The sequence below is a fragment of the Typopeltis vanoorti genome, chromosome 22, assembly GCF_054136105.1.
Source record: "Typopeltis vanoorti isolate ZY-2024b chromosome 22, IOZ_Tvanoo_1.0, whole genome shotgun sequence".
NCBI classification, from domain to species: Eukaryota; Metazoa; Arthropoda; class Arachnida; order Uropygi; family Thelyphonidae; genus Typopeltis; species Typopeltis vanoorti.
Genome location: NC_143570.1, coordinates 59,901,825 through 59,916,800, shown reverse-complemented (window position 1 = coordinate 59,916,800; position 14,976 = coordinate 59,901,825). Strand labels below are relative to the sequence as shown.

General features: G+C 38.2%; 1 protein-coding gene and 1 pseudogene across 4 annotated transcripts in view; both read left to right on the top strand.

Moving 5' to 3' along the window:
* The window catches only part of LOC150094443 (dynein light chain Tctex-type 5-like), a 145,912-nt gene that overhangs the window by 84,218 nt on the left and 46,718 nt on the right, over window positions 1-14,976 (top strand). The window lies entirely within an intron of this gene.
* LOC150094444 (5S ribosomal RNA) lies at window positions 9,557-9,675 on the top strand (annotated as a pseudogene).

Below are 14,976 nucleotides of genomic sequence, written 5' to 3'. Positions count from 1 at the left end.
ATTTTGTCTCTTTACAAGCCCTAGATAAGACTTCACTTGGACTATTGTGCTCAGGTCTGGTCTCCTGGTTTCCATTGCGATTCTGATATATTGGAGAGAGTACAAAGGAGAGTGTTAAAAATGATATCAGGATTATGGAATAGTGATTATGAATACAGATTGAGAATTTGTACTGCAGACACTAGCAAACAAGAGAAAGAGAGGGTGATATGATTGAGACTTACAAACTTCTGAAAGGGTCATACAGGTTTTCTATTTATGGAGGATGGGGAAAGGACAAGAGGGCATCCTTGGAAGCTGAGAATGAATGCCGCCAAGAAGGGGGGTGAGAGCTAGATTTTTCTTTCAGAGGGTGGTGCGTGATTGGAATGGATTGGATGTTGTGAGTGCAAGCAGTGTGAATGAATTCAAGAATAAGTATGATAGCTGGTGTGTGTAGTATGTGGCCTCCCTTGATGAGTCTCTGACTCCCTGGAGGTATCTCTTAATAATAATAATAATAATTATTATTATTATAATAATATACAGAACAATATCATCTTTTCCCATGGCCATTGATTACACTTTCTCTTGAATGGTTTTTCTGCTGCTCTCAGTTCACAAAAAAATCGAATGCAAACTGCCACCCCCCCCCCCATTTCCTTCTCACTGCTTATTTGATTGAAATCAGTGCTCTGGTATATTGTATACCTTAAGTCAAATTTGAGCCAGCCCTCCATTGCCAATGAATAGTGCATGAACCCCTCGGCCACTTCTCCAAATGCCGCACCTACTTGTGGTTTAAAGTGCCTTCTTTGTTAACAGATTGCAGTTTGAATGCCATTGTATTCAAACTGCATGGAATTTATGTAGTGTATCAGGGAAATGGATTTGTGGTTGTTTGAAATGATCTGTAAAACCTAATTTTGGAAATTTCTTAGAGATTGGTGCCTCATTCCCTTCTGAGCCTGATACATTCCGCTATCATATGGGTTCACTTGGTGAACTCAATCACCAAAATCTCAAGAGACCATTGCTCAGTTGGTATAGATGAACCCTTTGGTTGGAAAGATCTGGTTTCGATTCCTGTTTGTGATGTGAGGAACCTTTATATGGTCTCTTTCAACAAAAGGTGAGTTAGCCAGTCTCATACAGAGGTAGGGGTTTTCTCACCTGGAAACTCGGGTTTTTCGTTCCCCAGAACAGGCAAATCGGCCCCATGAACACACATGGGTTACAGTCAGGAATACGTAAAACTCTCAGCCATTGGCCTGATTCGTCAGCTATATGCCGGTCCTGAGCCCAGATAAAAATGGGGAGATTTAGATGATGAACATCGCAGTAAAAGGGGACTTACGATCCTTGTATCATCATATACTAAATCAAAATCCCATGGCTATATTCACATTAAGTGTCTGCAGTATTGTAATCACGTTTAATTCATTTACTCATCTCTATCTTGATATACCCTCCACATTTTCTTTTTTGGCAGCTCTTGCTTAATTATGCTAGTCATCCATCCTACTCCTATCTGATTTTGTCCCCCTGATCCCAGGTATACAGTCTGATACTGCCTTCTTCAAACATCCCTTGACCATCTCCCATGTACTGTCATCAACATTTCCTTGCAGATTCTTATGCAAGGCACATCTTCAGACAGTCTCCTATGTTTGTCATGATCACCTGTTCTAGTTCCACAGTTTATTCTGATTATCTCAATTTTGTGAGTCAAGATACAACATTCAGCATTTTTTAACCTTTTCACATCAGGTGTTTCCCTGATGTGAAAAGGCAAAATGATTTTAGTTTCCCTGACTCTCCCCCTCCAAGCTCTGAATAGCATTTTCTCTAAACTACTTTATTATCCATTTTCTGTCCATTGCTGGATGAAGGCCTTTCCCAAACTTTCCATTCATTTCTGTCTTGAGCTTTTAGATACCAGTGAGTTACAACATCTCTTTATCTAAACATGTAACCTAAATCTGATCAAATGCTATCCATCACTCATGTATGAGTCCATCAGTCCATCATCTTCACTCCCTATACATCCACAAACTGCCTACCACTCTACCTGCCCATTTTATGCATCGACTTATTGCAATCATGGCCGTTCTTCTTCACTCACCTCTAGCATACTATTGCAATAGATTTAAAATCCTTACTCTTTCACTCTTATTTTTCGCTTGTTCCAGAAATTCCGTCATATTCTCTTGTATACTATACTTGTCACTATACTATACCTGCTAGATTATTTGTATCTGCCAAAACAATCCTTTTTCACTTTTCCTCTCTCCTGTTTTCTCTGTTTTATTCTGGAATAGAGTCCAAAAGAAGGCCTATGACTAGTGGCATGCCACAGGGTTCTGTTCTTGGACCGGTGCTATTTAATTTGTTCATTAACGATATAGGAAAAGGATCTGAGGGGAACTGTTCGGTTGTTTACTGATGATGCAAAGTTGAGTAGAGCAATAGTTAATACAGATGATGTCAAAATTTTTCATGATAATTTGGAGAGATTGGTGATTGGGAAAAGGAGAATGTATGTCAGTTTAATATGGCAAAGTGTAAGGTTATGCATTTTGTGGCAAAAAGATTACCAGCCATATACCACGTTGGTGGAACTGTACTCCAGGAAATTGACGAAGCCAGAGACTTGAGAGTGTTAGTGGATAGGGAGTTAAAGTTTAGGGGGTACATAGCAAAGGTGTCTAAAGCAACTCATCAGACCACTTGGTTACTTAAGAATACTTTGACAAGCAGAGACAAGCAGGTTATTGTTTCTCTTTATCGAGCCTTGATAAGACCCCATCTTGACTACTGCACACAGATCTGAGAGCCAATGTTTCTTAGTGATGAGGAGAAGGTGGAGAGTATCTACAGGTAAGTGACCAAGATGGTAGCAGGTCTATGGAATGAACCTTATGAGAACAGGAAGATTTGTAGGTTACAGAAATTGGTTGACAGGCATAAAAGGGATGATATGATTGAGACATACAAATTACTGAAGGGTTTTTACAAGATTAATTCAGAAGAATTCTCGTGGAAAGGCTTAGACGTTGGTTATGCATTTTTTACTAAATAATTTAAGTAAAATTATTTAGTAAAAAAATTACAACGTCAACTAGGATATACATTGAAATAAATTTTAATATACTTCAATATTTCGGCAACATCACGTTGTCATTTTCAAGAAACTTAAGAACAAGACACGTGCACGCAGGCACAGCCAAAAGTAAGTGAGGAAGAAGCAGGAAGCTATTATTTCTCCTAAAGTCCTGATGGTGCCCCATAGTGGGCAATGTTGGTATTCTTGGGTGACTGGGCTGAAGGTCTTCTGATGTAGGTTTCCCAAATTTAAGGCAGTCTCATGCAGCCAAATTTGTTGAATTTTGGATTGTTTCTTAGGGCTGAAGCTGATTCCATGAAAAGCCTTTCATATTGGTATTTACTATGGTGTATTATCGTGGCTTTCTTCCACTGTATTCTATGGCAGGTATCCAGCGCATGGTCAGCAAGACCAGAGTGGCTGTATTGGTGAAACCGGATGTAGTCTTTGTGTTCTGAAATTCTGATATTTGCTGTCCTGCCTGTTTGGCCAAAGTAGGACAACTTACAGCTGCAAGGGACCTGGTATACACCAGGTAGGTCTAAGGAGGGAGGTTGGTCTTTAGTAGAGCAGATAAGGGATGCTAATTTTTTATATGGTCTGTAACAAGAAGTTAAGTCATGTTTTTTTTAGTATTTTTGTAATTTTTTTCGAGGTGCCTCGGATATAGGGTATGGTGATGGAATTAGAGTAATCCTTGTGAGGGGTGGTGTTGTGGTTTACTGGTTTCAATATTTTTTGGATTTTTTTGGGGGGTAGCCATTGGCTGAGAAAGTGTTGAGAATGTTGTTTAGTTCTGTGGTTAGGGCATTGTCATTTGAACAGATAAGTTTAGACCTGTTGTGTAGTGTCTTAATGACTCAATATTGTTACGAGGAGGGATGGTGGGATTGTTGGTGAATGTATCTGCCTGTATGGGTGGGTTTTCTATAGACTGAGAAAACCAAGGTTTCATCAGGCTGGCAGGTGACTAGTTTGTCTAAGAAAGGAAGGCAGTTGTTTTTTTCTTCTTCCAGGGTGAATTTGATTCTGGGGTGTTGATTGTTTAAGCGTGTTAGGAAGGAGAGGAGTGCATCGGAGCCATATGGCCAAATAGCGAACACATCATCAACATAGCGAAGCCAAATGGTTGGTTTTTGTGGGGCTGAGTTTAAGGCTTTCTCTTCAAAAGTCTCCATATAAAAGTTGGCCAAGGGTGGGGAGAGTGGAGAACCCATGGCTGTCCCCTCTATTTGTTTGTAGAATTTTCCTTGCCAAACAAAATAGCCTGAGTTCATTGTGAACTGAAATAGGGCTGTGATATTGGCAGGAAATTTAGCTTGGATTAGCTCTAAGGATTCTTTGAGTGGAACATTTGTGAATAAGTTTGTGAAGAAACATTTGTGAAAATAATAATCACCAAAGATGATAAATGTTCCACTCAAAGAATCCTTAGAGCTAATCCAAGCTAAATTTCCTGCCAATATCACAGCCCTATTTCAGTTCACAATGAACTCAGGCTATTTTGTTTGGCAAGGAAAAATTCTACAAACAAATAGAGGGGGACAGCCATGAGTTCTCCACTCTCCCCTCCCTTGGCCAACTTTTATATGGAGACTTTTGAAGAGAAAGCCTTAAACTCTGCCCCACAAAAACCAACCATTTGGCTTTGCTATGTTGATGATGTGTTCGCTATTTGGCCATATGGCTCCGATGCACTCCTCTCCTTCCTAACACGCTTAAACAATCAACACCCCAGAATCAAATTCACCCTGGAAGAAGAAAAAAACAACTGCCTTCCTTTCTTAGACAAACTAGTCACCTGCCAGCCTGATGAAACCTTGGTTTTCTCAGTCTATAGAAAACCCACCCATACAGGCAGATACATTCACCAACAATCCCACCACCTCTCCTCGCAACAATATTGAGTCATTAAGACACTACACAACAGGGCTAAACTTATCTGTTCAAATGACAATGCCCTAACCACAGAACTAAACCACATTCTCAACACTTTCTCAGCCAATGGGTACCCCCCAAAAAATATTGAAACCAGTAAACCACAACCCCTTTCCCCCCCCCCTCCCACAAGGATTATTCTAAATCCATCACCATACCCTATATCTGAGGCACCTCGAAAAAAATTACAAAAATCCTAAAAAAACATGACTTAACTTCTTGTTACAGACCATATAAAAAATTGGTATCCCCATATCTGCTCTACTAAAGACCAACCTCCCTCCCTAGACCTACCTGGTGTATACCATGTCCCTTGCAGCTGTAAGTTGTCCTACTTTGGCCAAACAGGCAGGACATCAAATATCAGAATTTCAGAACACAAAGACTACATCCGGTTTCACCAATACAGCCACTCTGGTCTTGCTGACCATGCGCTGGATACCTGCCATAGAATACGGTGGAAGAAAGCCACGATAATACACCATAGTAAATACAAATATGAAAGGCTTTTCATGGAATCAGCTTCAGCCCTAAGAAACAATCCAAACCTCAACAAATTTGGCTGCATGAGACTGCCTTAAATTTGGGAAACCTACATCAGAAGACCTTCAGCACAGTCGCCCAAGAATACCAACATTGCCCGCTAGGGGGCACCATCAGGACTTTAGGAGAAATAATAGCTTTCTGCTTCTTCCTCACTTACTGTTGGCTGTGCCTGCGTGCATGTGTCTTGTTCTTAAGGTTCTTGAAAATGGCAATGTGACGTTGCCGAAATATTGAAATATATTAAAATTTATTTTAATGTATATCCTCGTTGACGTTTTAATTTCCTTAAATTACTTAGTAAATAATTCAGAAGAAATGTTTCAGAATAGGTCTGGTGGTGGGAGAACTAAGAGCCTTTAATGGAAACTGAGGAAGGGTATAGTTAGCAAGGATGTTAGAAACTAGGTTTTGCTTGGAGAGTAGTGAATGAGTGGAATAGGTGGCCAGAGTCTGTTGTGGTCCCATGACTGTGAATGAGTTCAGCATCAAAGTATAATAGAATTTGTGCAAATGTCGAATAGTTCATGACATGTTTAGGGCCTTCCTTGATGAGTCTAAGGACTCCTTGGAGTTGCCCTTAATAATAATAATAATAATCCTTAATTTTCACACCTGGAAAATACAACTTCATCACACTCTCATCATGCACTACTACCATACAAAACTCTTTACCATTCTTCTTTCTTCCTTTCTTGTACTTTATTTTCTCTTCATCTCTTCTTTCTTTTGCTTCTCTGCTATACTGTTTACCATACTCATTCAAGCTCATGTTTTATCCTGAGAAAGACTTCATGTAAGTGCACAATCTCTCTCATTACTGTCCCAAGGATATTTTTAACCTCATCATTGATGTTATCTCTCATAGCTCAGTTCCAAGTTCATTAATTAATTTAACATGTTTATGATAACTCAAGTAAATTTAATCCAAATGAGGAGTTTTTGAGAGAGTAAGAAAATAACATCTATTTCCCCCACCCCTTCCTCTCCCAGTAAATATAATTTATTTAATAATGGCTTTTACATGGATTAATTCTTCATATTTCCATTCTGTCATTTTTCAACATCTCCACCATTCTTTATACATTTTACCATTGCTGAATGAGATGGTGCATGCATCTCACTCAACAATGGTCATCAGATCTTGGCTGTAGGTAGGATGCTGAAATCAGTTCAGCTAAATGCTGCAGTTGCATCCCTTGTTCCGAATTTGTGCAAGGTGAGGCATTATTGTGGAGAAGTAGGACCTCATTTATTTTTCTGGTGAGCTGAACCATACAGATGTTTTTTTTTTTTTTCTTGTAATGTTTCCATGTACCATTCTAAATTGATCATTGTACCTCTCTCTCTCTCTCTCTTTCTCTCTCTCTCTCTCTCCAAGGGGGGGGGGGAGAGGTGTCAGGAATAATAATAATCTTGTCTTTGTCCTAGAACATGGTTGCCGTGACTTTGCCATTTTGAAGAACTCTTTTGTGCTGCACTCATGTGCCTAAGCATAGTGCCAGAGACTACTGTCCACCCAGTGATGTGTAACAGTTTTGCCACACTCATGTCAAAAGAAAAAATAGGAGATATTAATTTTATATTGCCCCTTATATTAACTGTATATTATTATTATTATTATGTGACTATATATACAGGGTGTTTCAAATTAAAGTACCCCTAGTTCAGAGCAATCTATAGAGAGAACCTGTAGAGAAAATACCTTCAAACTTGGTGGATGCCCTGACCAAATCATGGGAAGAGATTTTAACAATTAAAAAGAAAAATTAGTTCAAAAATGACCAATGGGGGAAACGTGGCACCATGTGCAAGAAAATAATGAATTTTACATAACACGAGGTTTAAGGCAGTATAAACAAAGAGCAAGACTGACTACAGTTATTTGACTTGCACAATGGGTCTCACTTTGCCTGAATGTGCCTCACAAGCAAGGCACATTCAGGCAAAGTGAACATGCTTTCACAAGCAAGGCACGTGAAAAAATGCTGCAGCAGCACTTTGTGAGTTGTACAGATGCCTCAAAACTTTGTAAAAGGCCTAATAACATCAAATGCAGTGTGTTGCATGGTTTGAAGATCTGTAAGTTCATGCAGTGCATGTGCCATAGCAAGACAATTAGCTACACACAACAATAATGAGAACTTTGCATAAAGCATTGCAGTGCTACCTGTATGAACTCATCCACAGCCAAGAATTGCAAACGGAAAATGCCAGCATTTGAGAAATGTTTATGTTGACATTTCTGGCTTACAGATGGAGGTGGATGAGGATTTGCTTTGAACATCTTATGGAGTGAGGGCATACATTTTCATGTTTGTGGAACAGTAAACATTCAAAACTGCAGCATCTGAATTACAGAGAATCCAGCACATTTCACGAAAATTCTCTTACATTTGCTAAGGGTATAGATAGGGTTTATGGCTACATTCATTATCAGGCTGTTTTTCTTTAAAGAAATCCATTGAAGAAGACCTGGGACTTTCAAGGTCATGGATGCATTATCAGGACATGTTGAGCAGTTTTGTCATCCTGTAACTGCAATAAAGAGGGTGCCTGAGCACAATAGTGCTGATGCAAAATGAAGAGCACCTCCCCGCCTAGGATGTGAAGTTCAGCAATCATTGTGTCAACATTTCAGAGGATAGAGTAATCATTTGCTCATTTTCTATGAAATAGTTACCTCATTCACTAGATGTATAAACTTTTGGCTTTGGGATTACCTCAAAAGCATGGTGTATTGGGGCAAAGTTCTTCACCTGCCAGATTTGAAAGACAAAATCGCACATCATGTGTGAAACCTTTCAACAGATCAGTTATGTTCCACTGTAGACAGTGCTGTATGGCAGTATCAGCTATTGATTCTGCTCAGAGGCCAACATTGAACATCACTCCATTGATCATCCAGATCTTCTTGACAGCTCCTTGCAGCATGCCATCTCTATGTGGTATGTGTTTTTATATCACATTATTTTATGAAATTAGCAAAATAAACATCATCGAATACCTTTGTTTGTCACTGATTTTGAATCATTTCACAATCCCATACTATGTGGTTCACATTAATGGAATTTTTTCCTGCTCATAGTGCCATATTTTCCCTATTGGCCATCATCAAATTCCTGACAGGTACCCTCAATGGATGTACAGGATATGATAGCACTACATGAAAAATTTACATCATTACTAACTTCCTATCAGGCTGCCGAAGAACTAGGGAACAAATAGAGCAAAGCAAACCGAAAGGACACGTGCTTTGTATTATAGGATACTAAGGCAGTTGATGTGAAGTCATTAGCCTCTATATATAAGTAGCCCGGTCATTAAGATACTTCACTCACAAACATTGTTTGCTTACACTTGGATAAAGGATATTGACAAAGTTAAAAGCAGCATTTTATTTAACATATTAAAAGAAAGATAAATACCAAATAAGACTAAATCATGAGCTATCATATACGAGAGAGATAAACCAAGGAGTCAGACAGGGATGTTCCCTTTCAGCAACTCTTTTTAATATTTATCTAAATGAAATAATAATAAAATGGAATAAAAATTTCCATCAAGGTAATAAACTTTCTCCTACTGTGAACTTAAACACTCCTTTTTCCCGATGACCAAATAATAATTACAAATTCTGGAGATAGATAACATACAGAAAGATATTTTAAATTTAAATGAGATAGCCAAAGATTATGGAATGATAATATCAACAGAAAAATCAAAAACAGTGGCTTTCAAAGGACAAGATCCAGTAAGAACTAAAATAGTAATAAAAAACAAGATTTTAGAACAGGTGAATTCATTTAACTGCGTAGAATGTATGATTACATATGAAAATGAAAAAGATATAAACCTCCATTCAGTGCTTTTTGTTAGAGAGCTCCATAGCTTAGTGGTTAGAGCACTGTTCTTGTAAACCAGTGTTCAATCCTCATTGGAAGCTTATAGTTGGTTGAGTTTTAATCTATTCATTACCACTTTTCTTTAGTCAGCGGCCAGATCGGTTTGAAAGCACCAGTTCTTGTCTGATCACTGAAGTTAAGCAAACCTGAGCCCAGTTAGTACCTGGAAGAGTAACAACACAGGAACCCTGGGTGCTGCTGGCATTAATTTAATTTGGAGGGCAGTAATGCTAATTATTTTGAAAGCATATAGTGTGAGGTAGAGGTGGGCAAAACAGAATATTTAGTGCGGTGTTGCTACAAACCAGGGAGCACAGAGGGTGTGGGGAGCAGGAGATGTTTAGGCAGTTGAGCTTGGCAAGTGCAAGAAGAATGATTGTTATGGGAGATTTTAACTACAGCAGTATAAATTGGGGAGAGGCAGATGCATGTAGCAATAAGGGAATGGAATTTCTAGAATTCTTGAGGGACAAATGTCTTAGGCAACATGTAACAGAGGGAACAAGAGGTTAAAAGAGTTTTAGATTTGGTTATAGCATCAGAAGAGTTGATAATAACTGAGATGACATCTCTCCCACCAGCTCGAGACAGTGACCATATGGTTTTGACTTGGAAAATGAATAGACATGCAGGAGTATCAAAGAGATGGGAACGTATGTGGAATTATAAAGTAGGTGATTATAATAGTCTTAGGCGTCAACTTGGAGAAGTTTTGTGGAGGGAGAAATTGGAAGGCCGGGATATCATTAGTGCTTGGGAAATTGTGAAGGAATGTTTGTTAGCAGCAATGGAAGGCTGTATTCCACGAGTGAAGAAGAGGACACAATTTAGAGTAAAGTGGATGACAAACAATATTAAACAGGAACTGCATGCAAAAAAGAGGCTATGGAAGAGATATAAGGAGACAGGTGAAGAGAAGATGCATGAAGAATATAAGACACAGGCCAGGAGAGTGACTAGTTTGGTAAGGAAGGCGAAACTGGAATATGAAAAGAGATTGGCTCTAAGATCCAAAGAGAATCCCAGGGAATTTTTTATCTGGCCAGTATGAGGATAAATGATTGTGGAAGAATGACATTGTGGGATAAAAATGGGAATAGACTAACTGATGTAGAGGACATTTTCAGAGGACATTCGGTTTAATGCTACAAAATGTAAGGTCTTGAGGTTTGGGATGCTGCATACTCTATTGGAGGAGCTATACTGGAAGAATTTGGGGAGACGAGATCTGGGGTTGATGATTGATAGAAACCTGAAATTCAGGGGAAATATTGCAAAGGTGGTGAAGGTAACACAGAGGATTGCTGCAATAATGAGAAGGATGCTGACCTTCAGAGATGAAAGAGTTATCATTCCATTGTATAAGACCCTGATCAGACCACACTTAGACTATCGTTCTCAGATTTGGTCCCCAGGATTTGAAGGGGATAAATTAACTGTGGAAAGGATACAAAGGCAGATAACAAAGATGGATAGAAGAAGCGGAGGTGATATGATTGAGACTTTTAAACTGTTGAGAGGTGGTTACAGGATTGACACTGGGGAGTTCTTTTGCTTGGTTGAACAGCAGGAAAGAGTGATGACGAGGGGCCATCCCTGGAAGTTATGAAAGGAAGCTGTGAGCAAGAGGATGATGAGTGGTTTCTTTGCATGGAGGGTGGTTGAACTGTGGAATGCATTGCCTGATAGAGTGGTGAGAGAGAGAGAGAATGGTCCATAAGTTTAAGGAGTGGTATGATAGACTTTGTGTTTCCTAGGAGGGACCTCCTGAGGTGAGACTTGATAGACTGTGTTCCTAAGAAGGAACTCCCGCGATGAGTCTTTTGACTCCATGGAGGCCTGAATAATAATAATAAAAAAAAAACTGCAAAATGTTTAAAAATAACAGGTGTAATTAATTCTATATTTAAACCAAATCTAGTACAAAAACAAACCAGACTAAAAGTATTCAATACATTAACCCTTCCAGTCCTATTGTATGGAAGTGAAATCTGGGCAATAAAACAAAAAGACAAACAAAGATTGATAACAGCTAAAATAAAGTTTATGAGAAAAACTGCAAAGTATACTCTACTTGATCACAAAAGAAATGAAGAATTAGGAAAGAATTAAAACTGGAATCAGTGATAGAAAAAATTAAAAAATAAATAAACATAAATGGATGGAACACATTTAAAGAATGAAAACAGAAAGATTACCAAAACTAGCCTTAAATTATAAACCATTAGGAAAAAAAAAAAAACCAAGACGTCCTCTTAAGAGCTTCTACAATGAACAGAATAGGCTACACTAGGCTGAAATCCTTGATAAGCATGATGATGATAATGACCAAGAATATTTCTTGGCATTTTGGAGTTTTTGGAGTCCAAAAACTTATCACGTGAGACCCTAATCAAAAATCATGCACACAAATCTTATCATACCTTTCCTTGAACCCATTCACCATTAAGGAACTCCCAATCAATTCTGGCAACCCATTCCACTCACTCACCACTCTCCATGCAAATCTGGTACACACCCCTACTAACTACAATCTTACACAAGTTCCACGGATGGTCCCTAGTTCTCTGACTATTTATCATATATTCAAAAATATCACTTGCATCAATTTTATGAAACCTCTTTAATATCTTAGAAGTTTCTACCATGTTCCCTCTTTTCCACCTATCAACTAAACTTTGTAACTCACAAACGTTCAATCTATCCTTGTAGGGAGTATTCCACAGATATGTCACCATTTTGGTCACTAGTCGCCGAATCCTTTCGACCACCTCCTCGTCCTCAAGAAACCCAGACCATATCTGTGTGCAGTAGTAAAGATGTGGCCATATCATAGCCTTATAAAGACAGACAATAATTTCTTTATCTCTACTTGTTAGTGTGTTTTTCAACATCCATTTCAATGTTTCAACTATTTGAATACCATTATTCCTCAGTCCCTAGCCTCATCAATTTCCTGCAAACTATCATCATCATCAAATTCCTCATATATGTATCCTCAAGTAGTATACAACATATGATAGTACTACATGAAAAACTTACATCATTACTAACTTCCTATCTACAGTTTTACTCCAAATCAATCTGGTACCTGTGAAGATCCCCCAACATTATCAGATGTTATATTTCTGTATTCTAAGGCACTTTTTACTGTAACAATCCACCTATATAAAATCCACCTTTTAAACTGTTGAGAGGTGGTTACAGGGTTGACACTGGGGAGTTCTTTTGCTTGAACAGCAAAAGAACTCCCCAGTTCTTTTGGTTGAACAGCGGGAGGGAGTGATGACAAGAGGCCATCCCTGGAAGTTACGAAAGGAAACTGTGAGCAAGAGGGTGAGTAGTGGTTTCTTTGCATGGAGGGTGGTTGAACCGTGGAATGCATTGCCCGATGGAGTGGTGAGAGCGAGAACGGTCAATGAGTTTAAGGAGTGGTATGATACACTTTGTGTTTCTTAAGGGGGACCTCCCCTCAATGAGTCTTGACAGACTTTATGTTCTTTGGAAGAACCTCCCTCGATGAGTATTTTGACTCCACGGAGGCCTGAATAATAATAATATCTTGGTCTTCCTCTGGGTCTTTTTCCTGCCATCCTGGCAGAGAACACTTGTTTTGCTAATCTTTCCTTTGCCATTTTGTTTAAGTGATCATACCACCTGAGATTTTAGTGTTTTAACTAATTTCTCTCTTATTCCATACAAATTTATTCAATTGACTTCCTACCATACCATCTTTATTGATTCTGTTGTCTATTTCCATATTTAATTTCCCATCTTCGCTAAAAATCGTGCCTAAGTAAGTTGAAATGTTTTACTTGTTCCACAGGTTCTCCATTCATAACACAGTTGACATTTTCATTGTCTTTATCTTTTTAATGCTGACCTTTATACCATATCTATTACAACAGTTATTCAATTTAGTCAGAGAATCTTGCAGACTTGTACTGGATTTATTTAGAACTATAACATCATCTGCATAAAGCAAAGAGCTGAGATTAACATCTCCAATTTTGATATCAGGTTTAATACCACTTTCCTTCATAATGTGATCCATGTAGACAATGAATAACAGAGGAGATAATGTACATCCTTGTCTGACACCAGATTTAACATTAAACCACCTTCCTCTACTTCCTTCATTTCTAACTGATGACTAACAACTCAAATAAAGACCAAGTATTGCATGATATAATGCCCCATTGACACCATATAACTGTAACATTTTCAATAGCTTCTCTCTTGGCACCTTGTCATATGCCTTTTCCAGATTTACAAAACTTAAATACAGATCTTTGTTATTTTCCCATGATTTCTCAACTGTTTGTCGTAAAGTGAAAATCGGATCCTGACAGCCTCTATTTGGCCTGAATCCAGCTTGTTCTTCACCAATCTTCTTTTTCAACTTTCTCAAGTATACTTTAATATATCTTACCAGGAACACTCAGTAATGATATACCTCTGTAATTCTCACATTCAGTTTTATTTTCCTTTTTATATATGGGTGCTATGAGAGTTCTACTCCAAGATATATGAAAGTATACTTTCATATATCTTACCACGAACACTCAGTAATGATATACCTCTGTAATTCTCACATTCAGTTTTATTTTCCTTTTTATATATGGGTGCTATGAGAGTTCTACTCCAATCATCTGGAATTCATTCCTCTGTCCAAGCCTTCTGAGCTATGAGTGCAGCCACTGTAAGACTTATACCTCCATACTTCAACATTTCTGGTCAAATATCATCTACTTCTGCTGCCTTTCCACATTTCAGGCTTTTGAATGCTTTTCTACTTCAAGTATGGATATGTATTCCTGACTGTATGCCTGATCGGTCAGTTTTTTTTTAACCACTATGCTGTCATCACTGCTTGTTTCATTTAGCAATTATTCGAAGTAATTACTCCATACTTCAAGGATTTCTTTTACAGCACTTTTTCCTCCATTTCTGAACTTCTTCAACAACCTCCAGAATAACTTGCCACCTTCTTGATATTTACTTTCTATGTTCTTACCAAATCCTCCCATGACTTTTGTGTAGTTTTACACAGTGTTTAGCTTTCTTACATTTGTCTCTGTATTCTCTAAGAGCAAAAGCTGACTTATTTGCCAGGAGCTTTTGATATGCTTTCTTCTTTAACTTCCTGTGTCTACCATGATATTCTGATTTTTCTATCACAGACAATCTCACCACATGCCTCTCTGGCTGAATCAATCAGTGCTTTTTTCAGGGCTTGCCACTGCATCTCCAAGGTTTGGTTCTTGTTCTCAAACTCTTCTATTTTTTCTTGAATAATATTTGTGTATTTTAGTTTACATTTCACATCTAAGAGCTGTTCAACTTTTATTCGCTTTAAAACTTTCTTACATGTTCTTTTTTTCAATATGAAGTTCAATTTTATCCTGCTCATCCCTAAATGGTGATCACTTCCAATTTCAAATCCTCTGTACACTCTGGTTTTCTGCACCAGGGAGAAAATATCACTATCAACAATAACATAGT